The 16,586-nt window shown below is 39.5% G+C and overlaps 1 long non-coding RNA gene across 1 annotated transcript; it reads left to right on the top strand.

Moving 5' to 3' along the window:
- The first annotated feature begins 729 nt into the window (after positions 1 to 729).
- On the top strand, positions 730 to 3,435 carry LOC109195415 (uncharacterized). Its single transcript, XR_002057032.2, has 4 exons — positions 730 to 1,091; positions 1,681 to 1,839; positions 2,201 to 2,285; positions 2,667 to 3,435. It is a non-coding gene; the product is annotated as an uncharacterized LOC109195415 (long non-coding RNA).
- Positions 3,436 to 16,586: the final 13,151 nt, after the last annotated feature.

The following is a 16,586-nucleotide window of genomic DNA, read 5'->3' on the forward strand; positions in this document are numbered from 1 at the left end:
GGATTTTTTGAGTTGAGTTGGGAACCAGTGGGAAACCCCGTAGGTGACTGGCACATGTGGTCTGAATAAGTTTGAACTAGACCAAACTAGCCTGAGCAGACTGTGTGATAGTGGTTTGTCGATGTGTTGTGAACTGAAAACCTGCTAAGAAAATTTGAACAAACGTGGCCAAAGTTGGATGAAAACTAAAATTTTTCGACCATTACGGATTTTACCTGGTCTGAAGTTGGAGTGTATTATTTGACCATTTTTTGGACAGGTGCGGGAGCTGCCGGCCATTTGCACTAGCAGGTAAGCTAATGACATCTGTTATTAGGATTTTCTACAAGCGCTAGGCTGCATTCTCCTGAGGACCCAGGAGGGTGAAATGAGTAAAGCACTGAAAAAAAGCCAAACAATAACATATTTAAGTCATCTAAGGGACTTATATATCATGTTTAAGCTAGCGAAGGACCGCGCGGGGGGTTGAAAATGATATGCCAGGAATTCGCTGTTCTTGCTGCTCTAGCGAGCCTTGAATCCCCAGCTAGCTATCGAAGCTGGTGGTAACAGACGTCTCCGAAAACGTAGAAGCATTTTTGCAGAAATGTGTTGTCTTAATAAACTGAGCAGATATTTGACATTTACACAGCTACATTCTCGCCTGAAAATATCTTAAAAGTTTACTTTGTGACCCAGAAAGAGTAATAAGAGTAAAATTAAAACTAAGTGGCTGCCGCCATTGTTTGAAACTAGAATCGGCTGGGCCGCGCTATGAATTCTGGCATAGGGTGGGCCACGAAGGATACACCTGACCCATCCTTCAAAGCTGTGGAAAGTATTGTATTGTTTTGAGAGCCTTTTTGTTGGTGGAGTATTGATTTTATGTACAATTCCATGGGTAGACGCGATCTGTATGGTCAGACTTTGCAAATGCACAGTAAGGATCGGGGAGTCCGATCCGTAACTTTTTTTTCTCGTTTTTTTCTACATAATATTGAAATGTTTCATTATTGCAAACATTTTCTCTCAGGCGGAGAGAGGTCGTGGAGTGTCAGCCTATGGTATCTGAGGTCCAGGAGAGATGACCTGCGCTGTTTTCCTCTGAGGAGGTAAGACTGTCCTAATTTATTTATAATTTAATTATTATTCAAATTGGCCATTATTTATACTTATATTGAAGTAGTACGGTATTTGCTGGGGTAATGCATTGGCCAACTTTATTATCTTGTGCTACCACTCCAGTCAAGGCCCTCTCCAGTGTTATATTGAAATCCTTACCCTGAACATTTCTGCCAGTACAAGAAAAGAGTCCCCATGCTAAATCGGAATTGTGAAACAGAAAAGCAATCTCATAATTTTGACTTAGCATGTATTTTTTTTGTGTCTGTGTGTGCTAGAAATAGGACTTCTATAGACTGAGATGGTTAGGGAAAGAATACTAAGACAGGTCACAGAATCTGATTGGTCACAGATTTTGGTGCAACTTAGAACATAATATGTATTTTCATATTGATACTGGGTTTTGTGGGGGGTGTTTCTATTCCTGTGCAAAAGACGTATTCATGAGAGATTTTTGAAGTAGGTTTTGCTGTTGATAACACAGTCAGGCATATAACATGGTGCAGACTGTCCAAGACAGCTACCCAGGAATTTTCTGTGCTGAATAAATGACAATATTTTGGTGAATGTATTGTTTAGATATCTGAAAAATTTCATCGGATCACAAGCAAAGACCTCCTGGGGACCTTCAATGCATCCCTTGACAAATTTGGGCCTGGCCTGCTGAAACTGTACTGGTCTAAGAAGGGAGTTCTTTGTGAGGAGATGGAAGACCTCCTGGATAAACTTGATGAACAGGTGAGTGAAGTGCTCCTTTATCTGACATTTTTAGAAGAGAGTATACTTTTCTCTTAACAGAAACTGAAAAAGATGTTGGCTTCAAACAAAACACATCAGTGGACATGTCAGTAAAAATGAATGTCATGAGTCATTGCTTTGTTCTTATTTGGCAGTATTTTATTTAATTTGTAAAAAGAAAGTAAAATTGTTAACATGGTGTTGTTGTTGTTTTTTAAGGGGGGGGGGTTGTATGTTTTGCGTGTTGCTGGGTCTGACCTGTGCTTTACTTTCATTACTATGAGATTGATTTTGCATTGTGTATAGTACACCATGTTACTTCACTAATTGAAATTCTTGTTTTCCACTGAACACTCTTTAGACATCCAACACTGTGTCCAACTTGCACTGAGAGGCCTGCCCATTTTCCTCAAGGGAAGATGCAACAGGTTTTCCTGAAGTGCTTAGTAAGTACAAAAAAGTAATGCAAGTAAAACTAATTGCTATGAGATGTTTTTAAAGGATGAGTTTATCCAAAATGGAAATGTACACTTTCTCAGTGCAGTCCAGATAATTTTATAGTGGGGATTGCAGTTGTCATAACTCTCACTCCTTTTTTTCTGCTGAGCAGCAGCTGGGCATTGTTAGTGGTTGTTCCATAGCAGAAAATATTTTTGTATAAAACTCACAAGGTGGCATTAATTAAAGGAAAATAAGCTTTTTCTTCTTAAAACCTCCATGAGTCAAACGACCAGCATGGTATAGAGGTTAAAGTTAAAATCTTTAGAAATTTCTTTTGTCTTTAGTTTTTCTTAGCTTTCAATAATTCATATTTTACTTTTCTTCAGGACACTGACATTTTGGAACCAGTGTTGAACGGTGCATCAGTTGCCATCCTCACCATCCTACAAGATGATGATGCCGATATGTCTGTGCGAGAACATGCAGTTGTGTTGGAAGGGGACATCGTGCTACAGAACATTCCAGATCTCTCTACTGCCCTGGCATACCTCTTTGGCCTTCTGTATGCCCTCAACATTGATCATCCAAAGCAGATGAGTTTTACCTTTGAAGCAATTCAGGACATCTTATTTTGACCTGGTCGGACAATATGAAGGCGAAGTGGATAAATCATTATTCGAAATGTAAATTTTAGTCAGATGAATCTGTATTGTTGACAATATATGGTGAAAATTTGTCTTGTAGTATTGTAAAAAACTTGTTATAGTGTTAGTTTCCTCCTCATTGATGGTAACATTTCTAATAACTTTTAACTTCCATAGTTCATCATAGTAAGCCTGTGTAAAATGTCAATGTCTGGGTACATAGGCAATCGTTTGTAGCACTACCCTATTTAATGTGCAATAGTAATGTTCAGCTTTTAGAAGACGGTCAGGGTGTGTGTGTGTGAATTATTAAGTTGCTGGACACTTTTCTTTTTTGGTTCTGGACTCTGGAATTTTAACGTCTCTGCTGGGGTGCTCAAAGCACCCAAAAGAAACTGGCAACACGTTTTTGTTTGTTTGTTATTTCTTTTCTTTCTTTCTTTTTGTTTTTTTTTAACAGAAATTCACCCTACTACCCATGACATTCTGAAATGTACTGAAAAGACTGTTGAACAAAATAAATAAGCTTTTAGATAATACTGAATTGTGCTTTGTTTTATTCTATATCATTTATTAAGTGTTTTTTCAAGTATAATAATGGCATACATTTTCTTTTGTTTATATAGGTAAATTTTCAACTACTGGAGTAAGAATTGTATGATTACTCAACAAGAATATCTGTGTTTGGTGAAGGCAAAAATACATGGCATTGAAATCAGAATTTCTTTGTTAGACTTACAGGATTATCCTAATTAGGTGAACAAGAAGATCCAAGTTGGCAGAACTTGTAAATCTTAGTTAAGTCAACAACAGTTGGCAAAAGTTGAGAAAACTCAAAAATCTCTTGCATCATGTTGCCTTGAAATTTTACGTTTTCTCAACATTTTCTTTTTTACAGTGTGGGTAGGAAGGCCTCTGGGTTCTTGGTCACCCTCCTGTCTGAGTTCCAGCCTTGCTCTGTGTAGAGACAGAAGGAGGACAGTCATTTCTGCAGTGCTCCCCAAATGGTTATTTAAGAGTAGCCTTAGTACAACTCTGTCAATGTCTTTGAATGAGCTAGCTAGAGCCTAGACTTAACCTGGCTGAGCATCTCAGCAGAGATCTGAAAAAGGCTATGCACTGGTGCTTTCCATCCAACCCGATGGAGCTTAAGAGGTTCTACAAAGAAAAATGGGACAAACTGTCCCAAATAGGTGTGCCAAAGCTCTAGCATCATACTAACAAAGACTTAAGGCTGTAATTGGTGCCAAAGGTGCTTCCACAACAGTTTGAACAGAGACTGTGAACAATGGTGTACATACTACATTTTTTAAAAATACATTTGCAAGAATTTCAAGCTTTTGTCAAGTGTTTTTCACTTTGTCATTATGGGGTTTTGTGTGCAGAATTTTGAGGTGGAAAATGAATACAATTCATTCTGGGATAAGGCTATAATAGGACAAAATGTGGAACGAGCAAAACGCTGTGAATACTTATGGAAAAAAGTATTCCAAAGACATTTGATGGGGAAAAACTCAAACACTCTTCCTGAGTTACAGTCTTCCTGTACGTCTTTATCCAAACTTAAAAATGAGGAGTGCCTACACTAAAACCCAGGTCTTACTAAGGAAAGTGACTGGATTTATACTACCTACAAAAAAATGTAATGTGCCAAATCCATCTTTGCTGGTGCCCTACTGGTTGGCGTGTATGCCGTTTTAAACTGGTTATTTAAAAAAAATACTTGTATGTATACTATTCAAAACATTGTCTGCAATTTGTTCTGTGATGAAGACTAGAAGTTAAGGTGCATCAACCAAGCAATAGCTGTCTTTCTATCACAAGTGTTGGTGCTTTCACCTCTTCGGACTGTACAAAAGGTTCCCACAGCTCTGGCTTTAAGCCTGTTGGCCACAAAGACAAGAATAGAATAGAATAGAATTCAACTTTATTGTCACTGCACGTGTGACAGGTGCAAGGCAACGAAATGCAGTTTGCATCCATCCAGAAAGTGCTTTAGCAATAATATAGATATATTACAGAATATAGATCTATTATAGGTATGTTACAATGTACACAGTACACACAACCAAAGTAGGCTTGAAAAAAACAACCTGAATGACAAATGATGAAGAAAAATGAATGTATCATAAAAGCATTATTGATATTTAAGAGCCAACACATTCTGACCACCTGGCTGTTGGTCTGACAGATTTCATCAAAACATCATTTGGACATTTGAAGCCAGAGTTGGAGCCATTGTCACGGCCTCATAGATTCAGATTTAAAGTTTAAAAGTAAAAATTAAAATAACGAAAAATATTGACAAAAATACTGCACTTGCAGAAACAGTCATCAACTGCAAGCGGTAATTATCTGTTATCTGACTTCAAGCAGTCATCCAAGTATTATTTCGACTCTCAGGACTGTGATTGATGACTGTAAACAGTTAAACAGTTAATGCAGAACATGTGTTAAACCTTTTGAATACAAGTGAAAGTTAGATTTATACTGTGGTGTACAGAAGCAATGCTAATTGATGCCTCTACATTCTGGTGTCATAAATGCATTCAGTATTTAAAGTGAGAGCCGCGGTGCAATGATGAGCACAGGTGACACAAGTCTCAGTAGTTAGTCATGTTTTAGAAGGTGCAGTGCTGGTAGTTTGTGTACTGTGAGGCCTGTTCTACAGAAGCCTGTCCCCAGCTCTGATGAAAACTGCAGGGGGAAAGCTTGCAGCCAATCCAGGCTAAATGCTCATGACAGCGCAGAAGCCCATGGGTCAATGAGATCTGTCCCTAAACTCACACAGGCAGGCACGTGCCCTCACGTCTACACACCCATGCACAGCTAAGCTGCCTTGGGTGTCCCTCTATGTCAAATCTGAAATTCTCCTTCCTCCGACTAACACTTAATTGATGTGCCCCGGGCAAACTCTCATCCTTCCATACCTTTATCCAGTGTGACTCAGTGACCCTCTCCTCAGACCCTAACCCTCCTGTCTTTTTCAGTTAAACACTGTGCAGCACTAGCAGCTAGGTCACATTCTCACTTTCTCTTCCACTCTAGTTCACTCTATTCAGGTAAGTGGAAGGCACGACTGACACGATGAGTCAATCTGAAATCCAGTAATAGTAATATCATGCAGTTGAAGGCAATAATTATTCAAATATTTTGGTTTAGCTTAGTTTACTATGGAAATACAAATAATATGTACGTCATGATATTAAACTCAACAGTTAACTCAAGTGATTTTATTTATTGAAGTAGCTCGTAATGAAATTTACAATATGACATGCTGTGCTTTAAAATATCTGCAAAGATGAGCAGAATTTGCATGATTCATTCACAAAGATGATGAAAATGACATAACACTTCACCAAGTATTTTGATTAAGATATTCTTTTGTAAGAAACAGACTTAACATGATTATATTAAAGTATAGTACATGAGTCATAACCAACACTAAGTAAGAATAAAGGTGAGAGAAATGACTTCCTAACACCGAACAGAACTACTGTTGAGGTCTTTTACAAAAGAAGAGTTCTGGTTTTCTTGCAGCAGACTCTTTGATATGTTAACCTTGTTGCTCACTTATGCACCGTGGCCTACTGAGCATTATAAACCTCCAACATGGAGGTTGGGACACATGGAGGGATTGTTAGAATGGTCTGCCAATGCAGATATTAATTTTAGTGATTCCATTAAACACTGATCGTCATTTCAAATGGAACCTGTAGCCATTTTAATAAAAAACAAAGTCAAGAAAACAAAGTGTCCTGGTACAGTATGTAAATGACGCTCTATACACTGTGTGAGCTTTTTAAACATGAACATGAATCACTTTGCATTTCATTTCATTTCCATCTCACAGAGTGTGTACATGCTGCTCACCAGTAGAAGCAACCTCAGTATCTCCTGCAGTGTTTGTTTTTCAGTAGTACCTGTCTGTATTTTCAGTATTTGCTTATGTATTTGCCTTGAAAATAATGAATATTCATTCTTTTTTTAGCAGCACATGCAAAAGTTACGGAAAGCAGCTGCGAGCTTGGCCATGAGCACAAATGAGCTGCTTTTGTACAAATGTAAAGTGAAACAAACATTTGATGGAAAAAGATTCTTCAATAAAAAAATACTAAACATAACATGAAAAAAATAATGATTTTACATTTTGATGAAACTGTAATGTAGACAAACATTTCTGTCTACATGTGTGGTCTGTCTGTAAATGTAAGGTTTCTGCTCACACACACTATAAAGCTCTTGATTATACCTGCATCACGGCTGCTCTGTTAACAAATCAGAACTTGTAGGCATAACACTATTAACTGTGGCATTTCTCGATGTCACTGTATTGCTGCATGCTCACTGTGAGTACTAAACAAACAAAGGCGTCTTCTTGTCTCTGTGTCTGTGCAAACATGGAGATGGAGAATTAATGTAGCATACAGCCTCACAGCCAGACAAGAACCAAACACAAAACTATTTCCTTTTACTGTGTAAACTATGTTACACTGAAAAGGCCAAATTACAAACATCACTTGGATGCAAATAAAAACTTGCAAAACACAATGAAAATGTAGTAAGTGGGAAGGCTCAGGGAGGGGCAGCCATCTGCTGCAACTGTCAACACTCAACAGAAGCTAGAAAGCTTCACCCTGGACAAAGGATGTTTCTGGTCCAAGCATGAAGGCGGTGTGCCAAAGATTCCCACCCATCTGAGTGTTATTCTAAGTGCTCTACTTACCAGATGATTTCTATTCTCTCTGATGCTTGTGATGTACCAGCTGCCTCACAGCGAGTACTGTGGTTTTTAGAAATCCTTAGTATCTCTACTTTAGAAGCAGTTACATCAAGTGCAAGAATCAGACTCAGTGTCATTTGGATTACTCCAAATTCCCTTTATACCACAACTTATTCAAAGTCCTTTCACAAAGTGTCCTTTGATTAAAAGTGTATGTGTGGCATTCAAAAAGAGTGTGCAAAACTTTTCCTCTGCACGGTACTGAAGAGGCAGCTAAACTAATGGTGACGCTCTTCGTTTCTCAGTTGAACTGCACTCCAACCTGAGATCCAGTCAGCATCCACCAACACCCAACTAGGTCTTAAGGAGAGCTGCTCTGTGCTCGTCTAACTACAGTCCCCTCTACATGTATTTATCACTCAGAGCTGGCTGCTTATCTTACAGCAGCCTTCATATCATAATTTATGTAATCAGTGCTGCTAGGCAACCAAGCACTCCTCAGTTGTTGTTGTTTATTTCTGTGGGGTCTTAATAACATCCTCACTTGTGCGGTAAGTAATCTTCTTTGTTTTTCCTCTTTTTATTCCACACAACCCAAAGTTCACTCTATAACAGATAAAGCCATTTTAGAAAAGGTCACAACTGGGTTTATTCCATTTTTGATCCCCATCGATTACAACACCAACAGGCATCAATATAACCTGAGATCATATTAATATTATGATCTCAATATGCTTCGATCACTACAGGCTTTAGAAGATGGCAGTCACCTTCATATGATGGAATTTTCTCAGTTATTTAAACTGCAGGAATGTCTTAAAGACTCAGACGATGTCTAACTTTTAAATTCAGATCAAACTGAGGTTATTGTATTTGTCCCTAAAAATGTTAGAAACATGGTGTCTGATCAGATACTTCAAATTTAACCAAAGTAATGCTGTGTAGACTGACTGGACTGGGCTGGGGTTTTGTTTTTCTTCCTGTCTTTTAACTACAGGGTGGGCCATTTATATGGATACACCGTAATAACATGGGAATGGTTGGTGATATTAAAGTCCTGTTTGTGGCACATTAGTGTATGTGAGGGGGCAAACTCCTCAAGATGGGTGGTGACCATGGTGGCCATTTAGAAGTCGGCCATCTTGGATACAACTTTCGTTTTTTCGGTGGTACGGTGGTTAGCAATGTTACCGCACAGCAAGAAGATCCTGAGTTCAATTCCACCATCAGGCCGGAGTCTTTCTGTGTGGAGTTTGGATGGGTGGATTAATAAAACCCTCTCCCTGTTATTATGCTATTCTTAGGCCTATTATACTCTCAGGCACACTTTTTAGGATCTATTTTGGAAATACTTGTAACCTAATTCATAGTTTCTCCTCACTTTACATCCTCACACCTGGAAGTCCTCCTCAGCTTCAATCAGATCAGATTTCTCCACAATCCTGTGCACCACAAAAAGCTCTAGCTGCTCTACATACCCTTGGACTCACTGTCCTGGTTGGAGATCACTGGTTTCAGTCCTCTGCCTGCCTGCCAGCTCTCTGCCTGTGGAACCTCATTGGCTAACCCAGGGGTCTGCAACCTTTAACACCCAAAGAGCCACTTGGACCCGGTTTCCACGCAAAAGAAAACACTGGGAGCCGCAAATACTTTTTGAAATCTAAAATGAAGATAACACTGTATATATTGTTTTTTTTACCTTTGTGCTTTGTGTGAACAACTAAAGTAAGTAAGTAAAGTTTATTTATTAAGCGCTTTTCACAGACAGGCAGTCACAAAGCGCTGTACACAAATATTAAAATAAACAATACAATCAATAGACATTATACACAATGTAAAAGATCAAATGTAAATAATGTAAAGAATATAAAATATGTAGATCAACAATAGGCTTGTTTGAACAGAAAAGTTTTTAACTGCTTTTTAAAAGAATCCACAGAGCAAAAAATCCATGAAGTGCTACAGAGAAAATTACATTTTATTTATGTAATTAACACATTTTGAACTCTTAAAGAAATATAACAAAAGGAAAGACACCCAGCTGAACTAAAATGATCCATGTAGCAAACAAAAACTGTTGTCAGCCGCCACCCTTTTAAAAAGTAATTGGAAAAAAAGCACTATGCCGCTAAAAAAAAAATAGATATTTGCAAAATTCTGCCTAAATATCTATTTTACCTTGTTAATGTGTGTGGCGGGGCGTGGTTTGCAGTGCTGCTGAATGGGAGTCGGACGCACCTGAGCGGCACCCGCAATCACGCCTCGACGCCTTAAAGTCTGTGCTCTCTCTGCTGTTGTGTTGTCGGGCTGTGAGCTGAAAAGCTACAGCCGGCTGTATGCGTACAGCAACCGTGTGTGAAAAGTGGTCAGTAAAGAGATGCTGAAAAGCATGTTCATGTAAACATCGTCGGGTCTGCCGTGATATGTTTATAATGAGACTTCTGGTCCCAAACCTCTGCGCACAGCGTCTGCAAATCGGGGCTTTCATCTTTACGCAGGACTGTAAGCTGTCATCTGTGAGGCGTGAGCAGTGTTTGTTTTAAACATAGTTCACAGTTGAGAACAGCTGCCGACATAATGTGGATCCGAAGATCCATAATTGGCCTATCTGGGGTTGAAAGTCTCGATAAATGCACGGCGTTTCGGCGGGTACACCGGCTTCCCCGAGTGTGACGCTTATTTTGAGCGATGAAAAAAATAATAAAATATAATTTTATTTTTATATTTCAAAATCACAACAATCTTCCAATATAGAACTACAAGTTAAGAACTAAACACAAATAAAATGCACTTCAGCTCAATACTTCTAATTTATTTTCCCAAACCATGCGGAGCCGCAGTACAAGGACTAAAGAGCCGCATGCGGCTCCGGAGTCGCGGGTTGCCGACCCCTGGGCTAACCTGATGCTTCATCCCCACTAAGCTGAAAGTAAGCTCTCCCAGTTTCATTCCCACTCATGTCTGATTCACTTCTTGGACAATAGTTCCTCTTCTCTTCTCTGGCAGAGCTCCTGAGACCTCGCCTGATTCAAAGTTGCTCCCTCACCTTCACTCTAAACTCTCCACCAAATTTGTGGTCCCAATAAACTTTGTACCACAGAGTGCTGTCATGTGAGCATGCTCTTTGTGTCCTGCCAGAACTGGACCTTGACAATACTATGAGAACACTTGAAGGACTTTTGACCCTGTCCTTCTATAGGTATATTAAATCAAATGTGGGACTGTTTTCTTGCAGTTGCACAGTATCTCTAAATTCAGGATTATCCAAGTTTACTGAAAGGTGTGAGTATTTATGTATGCAAGGTGTTACGGCCCTAGCAGGGCCTCCTCCTGAAGTTGCCTGTGTGGGCGTGTCCTACCATCTCTCCTGCCTTAGGTGCCACCTTCTTCTTTTGTACAGCTGACTCACATCAGCAAGTAAAAGTATTTAAGGGCAGAGAAAGGTGAGCTCTGGTGCCAGAGAGCCATGTTGGCGGTTGCAGCTAGTGAGCTGTATTTTGTGATTGTTTGCTCCTGCTTGGTGGAGAGCAGTGTGTTTGGTTACTAACCTTTTTTTGACTTACTTTTCAGTTTACTGACCGATGCTTGAGTTTTGTTTTGTTTCTTTAAATGGTGATAGCGGCTTGTCCGTCCCTTTTAGTTGAGTTATAAATAGAAACTTTAATAAAACTCTTTTAAACATTTTGCCTCTGTCTCGTTTTTCTGACCCGGACACTTTTTGTTACTTTCCCTCATCGCCTGGACCCTTTTAGGGGAACGTAACAAAGGTAAAAACAGATATGTTTCAATTCACTGTGATTTGCATGCCAAAAAGCTCTGCCAGCTACAAACTGAACAGGAGGAAACATTACAAATAATCTTAAACATCTCATTTATGTTAAGAAAAATCTGTCTCATTAACAAAGGAAACTATTTGTGTTGTTTTCCTTTTCTGTCACCACATGGAAAACTCGCTCATTGCAGTGGACCTGCAGTCTTTCTTTAGAGGTGGAACCAGTAACGAGGAGCAGAGTCTGATAACTCCACAGTCATTTATTTACTCTTATGAGTTTACTCTGTGTCAAAAGGAGGCGGATTCAGCCTGTGTAGGTTAATAGGTGTCAAACAATTAGTTAATGAATGAACAAGGCCACATTTTAGAATTGGGAACATATGCTGAGTTTTTTGGACACTGTGAATACTTACTTTGTGATTTTCTTGAATGACGGAATATTTATAAAGATATGAATAAAGTTTTTTAAGCTCATGTACCATAACTACCTACATTATTAACCAGAAACCTTTGCAAGGTAAAACTCTTAGTTAATAGCCTGGGTGACTTTGGTTTGAGTGGGTCTTCTGCAGAGGTGGGTAGTAACGAGTTACATTTACTCCGTTACATTTACTTGAGTAAGTTTTTGAAAAAAATGTACTTTTAAAGTACCTTTTTTGCACAATACTTTTTACTTTTACTTGAGTACATTTGTGAAGAAGAAACGGTACTTTTACTCCGCTACATTTGCAAAATTCAACTCGTTACTTTTTAAAAAATAATTAGTTTAACACATTAGATAACATGCCGTCAGTGGAGTTACCGGTAACTTTTTTACCAATCAGATGTGGCCGTGCACTCACATGACCAGTTTGAAACTGTGGCGGCCAGAGCGGCCCAAGCGTTTCAAAGTAGCGGACACACAGAAAGAAGAAACACATGAAAACATGGCAGAGCCAGTTGTCTACGCTACAGCTGAAGAGGATGAACAGCCTTGGCCTCATATACAAAGAATGTTTCGCATAAAAGCAGTACAAAACAACAGCTATTAAAGACTCTGGCAGCACAAATAAATCAACTGCAGGTCAATGACACCCAAAATGGCTGACTGAAGGCCACACAGTCCTGATCCCCAAGGATCTTTAGAAGAGACTGGTCCCATCCAACTACTGACCAATAACCTGCCTCAGCATCACCTGCCTGAAGCTCCTGTCAAGCATCATAGCGGTTAAAATGAATAGGTATATGTCCCTCCCTGGACTTAATTGCCAGCTCAAGATGTCTCTCCAGAGCCAGGGCAATTATAAAGGACCACCTCCATCCTAACCACCACCTCTTCAACATCCTGCCCTCTGGAAAAAGGCTCAGATCCATCAGGTGCAAAACCAACAGACTAAAGAACAGCTTCTTCCCGTGGGCTGTCAAAACTATTAATGGAAACTAAGAGTGTGTAAAGACTTCCCCAACACATCCACCCTGACACTGCTGTTGATCATCTATGTGCAATATCTCAGTCTTTCCATGTTCTGTGCAATATTTTTGGCTCAAGTGCAATTATTTTGGTCCCAGTCTGTTTCAATGTTTCCTACACATACACCATGTATATAGTTCCACTCACACATGTATATATATATACACTGCTTTTTATTCTATTCTATTTATTTATTTATTTATTTTCCACCTTTGATGTATATTGGTTTCTCTTTTTCTTACTTTAGCACCTTTGTGGTCCAGCTCCCCAATTTCGCTGTGCAAGAAACTGCACAATGACAATAAAAAGCTCTAAGTCTCTAAGTCTAAGTCTAAATAACTGGAATAACTACAAGAAAGCCTACGACTCAGTGCTTCACACATAGATCCTGTAATACTTAGGGTCCTATTGATCCTGTACAGTTCTAAGAGAGAGAGAGAGAGAGAGAGAGAGAGAGAGAGAGAGAGAGATGGTAAATGAACTGATTCTTATATAGTGTGGAGATACAGAAATTATTTTACTGCAACAATATAACCTGCATTATTAACATTGCATTAATAATATACCCTACAGCACTGATATTGCAGTGAAGATGGTTGCCACCGTATTAACCTTTCCTTTACAGGTGCAGCCATAATTATTTTATACACACATTGCATTTTTTGTGTTCACTTAGAGTTGATGCTCAGTCTATTGAAGGTTTCGAGCTTTGTGAAGCGTTATGTCTTCACAATCTATTATGTAAGTGACTTAAGAGCATAGAAGGCCGCATACATGCTTACAAAACACATATAATCCAGAAATCTGCCAGGCCAAGGGCCTGAAGTTCATTTAGCTTCTAACTGCATTTTAGTTTCCCTGGTAACAGATGACAGATGAAACGTCAAGAGAAGTACCAGTCCCAAGACCCTTCTAGACTTCAAACTTATTGCCTTACATGGAAGGTGCTACTTAAAGAGGAACTCTTGTATCTGCTTTTAGCCATTTAAGATGTACCAGTTACTGTAATCAACGTCTTTGATCTGTAATCGACGCCATGAAGGGGGCGTTATTATCCCTGATGCTTTAAAAGTATTCTCAAAATGTATTTTTGGCAGAGGACGTGTGCTGATGTGATGCTGCATACTTCTTCTCCTGTGTGTGTTTCAATAAACTCATCGTTTGATTGCACTCTTCTGAGCCTCTGGTTTGTTTCATTGCTCAACATTGCTTGAACTCGCAACAATAGCGCTTATTACACTATTTGAGAAAAGTGTTTGTGAATATATATTTTTATCCTTTCTAAGTCTATCCCACAATATATCAGCTAAATTTACACTGAACAAAAATATAAATGCAACACTTTTGTTTTTGCTCCCATTTTTCATGAGCTGAACTTAAAGATCTGAAACATTTTCTAGATACACAAAGGACCCATTACTATCAAATATTGTTCACAAATCTGTCTAAATCTGTGTTAGTGAGAACTTCTCCTTTGCCGAGATAATCCATCCCACCTCACAGGTGTGGCATGTCAAGGTGCGGCTTAGACAGCATGAATATTGCACAGGTGTGCCTTAGACTGCCCACAATAAAAGGCCACTCTGAAATATGCAGTTTGATCACCCAGCACAATGCTACAGATGTCGCAAAACAAGTCAGTATCTGGTGTGGCCACCATTTGCCTCACGCAGTGCAAAACATAGATGTGTTGCACTGCGTGAGGCAAATGGTGTGCAATGGGCATAGAGTTGATCGGGTTGTTGATTGTGGGCTGTGGAATGTTGGTCCACTCCTCTTCAATACTTGTGCAAAGTTGCTGAATATTGGCAGGAACTGGAACACACTGTCCTATATGCCGAGCTGAGCATCCCAAACATGCTCAATGGGTGACATGTCTGGTGAGTATGCTGGCCATGCAAGAACTGGGATGTTTTCAGCTTCCAAGGAATTGTGTACAGATCCTTGCAATATGGGGCCGTGCATTATCATGCTGTAGCATGAGCTTATGGTCATGGATAAATGTCACAACAATGGTCCTCAGGATCTCAACACGGTATCTCTGTGCATTCAAAATGCCAACAATAAAATGCACTCGTATTCATTGTCCATAACCCCACCGCCACCATGGGCCACTCAATCCACAACGTTGACGTCAGCAAACTGCTCATCCACACGATGCAAAACAAGCTGTCTGCCATCTGCCCTGAACGGTAAAAACATCTGTCAACAGAACACCTGTCCAACGTGCCAGACGCCATCGAATGGGAGCATTTGCCCACCGAAGTTAATTAAAGAGACAAACTGCAGTCAGGTCCAGACCCTGATGAGGACCACGAGCATGCAGAATAGCTTCCCTGAGACGCTTTCTGACAGTTTATGCAGAAATTCTTTGGTTATTCAAATTGATTGTTGCTGCAGCTGTCCGGGTGATTGGTCTCCACCTGGTCAACCATCCTGGAGGTGAACATGCTAGATGTGGAGGTCCTGGGCTGGTGTGGTTACATGTGGTCTGCGATTGTGAGGCCGGTTGGATGTACTGCCAAATTCTCTGAAACACCTTTGAAGATGGCTTATGGCAGACATTCCTGCAGTCAGCATGCCAATTGCACGCTCCCTCAAAACCTGCGACATCTGTAGCATTGTGCTGTGTGATCAAACTGCATATTTCAGAGTGGCCTTTTATTGTGGGCAGTCTAAGGCACACCTGTGCAATATTCATGCTGTCTAATCAGCACCTTGACATGCCACACCTGTGAGGTGGGATGGATTATCTCGGCAAAGGAGAAGTTCTCACTAACACAGATTTAGACAGATTTGTGAACAATATTTGATAGTAATGGGTCCTTTGTGTATGTAGAAAATGTTTCAGATCTTTAGGTTCAGCTCATGAAAAATGGGAGCAAAAACAAAAGTGTTGCATTTATATTTTTGATCAGTGTATTTAGTATACTGCATATGATTCTGGATATTGAATACTTTAGGTGTTTCAGTATATTTTTATGTTAATCTGTTAATTTTTGTTTTGTCATTTCTTTATGGGTTTTGTGATTGATTGTGTTTTTAAGGATCTCTTGTCTTTCAGTTGGGTTCTCTTTGTATATTAGTATGGTTGATTGTTTCATTTAGCATTTATTTTATCCTCTGTAGCCTGTTTACATCTAGTTCATCTTCTTTTGGTAATCCCTTTCTGCCTCTCTTCCTGTTCTCTGTGCCTTTAGGTCTCTGTGTGTTAGTTCTTGTTTTATTTTGATAGTTTCACGTGTTTCCAGTTGAGTTTGACTTCCCCTGTCTCATTGATCCTGTGTATATATATTGTCTCAACCTTCCCTCGTCCTTTGTCGCATCCTCCCACCAGGTACTGTTGTTTGCTTTCCTTGCTCCATATCCTCCTGTTATTCCTAATTTTGATTATTTAGCTTTAGCTCAGCTGACACCTTTGTTTTGTTTTTGTTGATGAAGAGTTCTTTAATAAATCTACCCTTCAAGTTTAAACTCTGTGTCCTGAGTTTTGTACAGGTGTCTAGTTCCTGCCTTCAACACTGCTGAACCATGACAAAATCTTACGCTATTGAGGTAGGATTATAAGTTTTACTTCAGTTAACAGTCAGCATAGTTATGATTATTAATGGAGATCAAATTTCTCTTGTATAGCGCTAAATGTCATAGAATCCATCTGTACAAGCAGCCAGAGCTCCACACAAGCCTGAAAAATCTACAAGATTACATACAAAGTAA

This window comes from Oreochromis niloticus, linkage group LG2 (genome assembly GCF_001858045.2).
Source record: "Oreochromis niloticus isolate F11D_XX linkage group LG2, O_niloticus_UMD_NMBU, whole genome shotgun sequence".
In the NCBI taxonomy this organism is placed as follows: Eukaryota; Metazoa; Chordata; class Actinopteri; order Cichliformes; family Cichlidae; genus Oreochromis; species Oreochromis niloticus.